Genomic DNA, 3655 nt, shown 5'->3' with positions numbered 1-3655 from the left:
AGTTTTTAATGAGGTCAGACCCCACTACCCCCATCTTTTACTTTTTACCAAAAATTCATAAGAGCTTGGAAAACCCGCCTGGAAGACCGATAGTGGCGGGCATAGACTCACTTACCTCTAATTTATCTGAATACGCTGATGTCTTTTTAAAACCCTATGTAAAGGACCTCCCATCTTATCTTAAGGATACCACATCGGTATTGGGCCTTTTGAAGGATATTGAGTGGAAGGACTCTTACATGTGGATAACAATAGATGTACAATCTCTATATACGTGTATTGAACACAACAAGGGAGTCACAGCCTGTAAAGAATTCTTGGACAAAGATGATACACTAACAATTGAACACAGGAATTTTATTTGTGACATCATGCGTTTTATTCTTCAACACAATTATTTTAAATTCCTGGATCAGTTTTATCTACAGCAGTGCGGCACCGCAATGGGTACTATTTTTGCACCAAGTTTTGCGAATCTGTTTATGGGATGTTGGGAAAAAGTTTTTATATATGATCATCAGGATTTTAAAAGTCATTTAATCTTTTATCGAAGATATATTGATGACATTTTAATAATTTGGGATGGTGACATGGATCTTTTTAACCAATTTTTTAAACATATTTGTACCAATGACATGAATCTCGTTTTTACATCCAATGTGAATAAAGAACACATCGAGTTTCTGGATTTGATTCTTACAGGGGAAAATGGAAAAATCACCACTAAAAATTACATTAAACATGTGGACACTAATAGCTATCTCCACTATAAAAGTAACCATTTGAAGAGCTGGAAGAATAATATTCCGTTTTCCCAATTTAATAGAATAAAAAGAAATTGCAGCAAGCCAGAGGAATGTCAGACACAACTGGAATTGTATACTAGCAGATTCAAGCAGAAAGAATACCCGGACACAATTTTAAAGAAAGCCATCACCAGAACCAACCTGATTGAGAGACCACAATTATTGGAATATAAAACAAGAGAAACAAAGAAAGACTCTACGGCTTTTATAACCACTTATAACCGACACGAGAAGTCTATTAGAGAGTCTTTCAGGAACCATTGGCAGATACTGCTCATGGACCCCATCCTCAAGGAAATCCTCCCTCCTCACCCTGAGATAGTGTTCAAAAAATCAAGAAATTTGAAGGATATCCTAGCCCCAAGCATGTTGAGGAATGACCAAGAAAAAGATCATACCTGGCCCAAATGCAAGGGCTCATACAAATGTGGGCGGTGCAATGTATGTCGTTATCTACACCCCAACAGGAGAACCTTCACGGACATGGAGAAGAAAAAGGAATATAGGATTAAGGAATATATGAACTGCAATACCCAGTCGGTGATATATCTTCTGGAATGTAACTGTGGCAAACAGTACATAGGGAAAACAAAGAGGCCCTTAAAAATAAGAATACAGGAACACGTGAGGAACATTAAGAATAAAGTGGAAACTCACGCTGTCTCCCAACATTTCACCACAACACATAACTCCAACCCAGAAGCACTTACGTTCAAAGCCATCGAACTGGTGAAAATGGGGGAAAGAGGAGGAGACCTCGCCAACAAACTATCACGCAGAGAAATGTTTTGGATATTCCAACTGCAAACATTACAACCAAAAGGATTCAACGACAACTATGAAATCGCCCCATTTTTGTAAAACACGGTACTTGTTCATCTTCTAATGCATTTTAAACCCATTAAATATCCACGTCCTTTTGCACATAATGTCCCTGCATCCTATCCTTCCCACATGGTTAGATATTCCCATCTCCCATCACCTTCCCTTTCCCTCCACCCGTCCAACACCCCCCTCCCCCCCCCCCCCCCCCCACCTGTGTAAATGTCTCCTATATTAGACATTATATGTCACTTAATATACACTGGTAATAACTAAATATAGAGTGCGGCTCCGTAAGGCACAACGAAGTTACAGTCATACCACGCTGGAAATGCCCAAACACGTCTGATCTTGGAAGCCAAGCAGCGCTGGGCCCGATCAGTACCAGTGGGGGAGACCAACTGGGAAGATCAGGTACTGTACGAAATAGTAATTCATAGAGGCCTGAGAAAGGTAAAACACTCTATACATATATATATATTTATATATTATTATTGTTTTTAATAATAATTTTTATTGATATTTATATGTATTATATTATATCTTATATTTATGTAGATTAATATTTCCCAAAAATAAATATTATACTATGTATACACACTGTTATAACACGGTCACTTTCACTTTTATCCAAAGTTATCTTTGTTAAAACAGCACAGATAATGCACAAGCACTTTACCATTAATTCCTATTACTGCTATCTAATCACTTGCACTAGCCCTATAATGTACAAGCATTTTAATACTGCTATCCAATCACTTGCACTAGTCCTATATTATGAGATGTTGTACTGTGGAAGATTTATTTTATAAATTTGGACGACCTACTGATACTATCTATCCATTTTTCTCCATATGTAACGATCACCATGGCTACCGAACGGGTGCTGGGCCAAAAAATCCACTAGAAAATGGCCACAGATGCTTCTAATGAATATCTGAAATCCCACCAAATATGGCCGCCGAGTAAGGACACAGTATAAAGATTGCTTAATCCCTAACAAACGAAGGAGCTGTGTGGACCGAAAGAGTGTTGTCATAGCGCCGCGGGCGCATGCGCAGACGGCAGCGGAAGTGGGGCGGAAGTGACGTATCGCGGCCACCGTCACCGGAAGTGTGGCGGAAGTGCCGTGATTACACCAAAAACGGACTTTTGACATGTTCTAAGTACTCAAAAACCACTCAGTATGAAACGTTTTTATTTATTATGGACTTTAAACTGTTTGTTGCCATTTGGACTGCATTTATAAACATACCAATTGTATTATACACCTAATTTGATCACATGACTCCCTGTTAAGATATGACCCTCCCACCATGCTATAACAAGCTATAAATAGACTCACAGGTTCATTTTACCCTTACCCTTTGAAGAAGTCTCATTAGACGAAACGCGTTGGGAACCTATACCTACCTCAATTAAGATAAGAAAAATTCTTATATTTGCTCTTATTTACTTTTTATGTAGTTTTATACAACTCATTTAAGTGCTTTTAGTTCATTTTGTGTTTTATTGTTGTCCCATTTTTTAGAATGTTCATTCATTAATTATTTTATATATATCCTGTAAATTTTAAATTACGTGAATAAATTACCTATTTTATTTACTATTGGCAAATATACATTTATTGTATTGACACCAGGGTCGCTACATTTCCTTCATCCCCCCCTTTTTTCAACAAATTTTATCCAGGGAATCACCATCCCTATATTTATTTGAAGGAACAAGCTTGACGCCCCATTAGGTATAGAGGGGAGTGTCTAGAAATTGCCAAAAAAATCCAGTCTTCCAACATATCTGTGTGCATCACAAGTGGCGCAATATTAATCCTTGTTCTCCATATATATATATATATATATATATGAATATGAATATACATTTAAATGGAACAGATATTATCAATATATTAAGGTAACGTTTAAGTATATACATACATTCAACCATGTATATAACCTTTGGTGCTATATAAAGCACCATTCTGTAAGAGAACATTCCCTTAATTAATTGGTAATTCCTGATGGGGTTAA

The 3655-nt window shown here is 37.1% G+C and overlaps 1 pseudogene; it reads left to right on the top strand.

The window, feature by feature from the left end:
• Positions 1–1935: 1935 nt before the first annotated feature.
• On the top strand, positions 1936–2054 carry LOC134929914 (5S ribosomal RNA; annotated as a pseudogene).
• Positions 2055–3655: the final 1601 nt, after the last annotated feature.

Source organism: Pseudophryne corroboree, chromosome 5 (assembly GCF_028390025.1).
Source record: "Pseudophryne corroboree isolate aPseCor3 chromosome 5, aPseCor3.hap2, whole genome shotgun sequence".
NCBI lineage: Eukaryota > Metazoa > Chordata > Amphibia > Anura > Myobatrachidae > Pseudophryne > Pseudophryne corroboree.
Note: the sequence above shows the minus strand (reverse complement) of the source record. Positions and strands in the feature narration are given on the sequence as shown.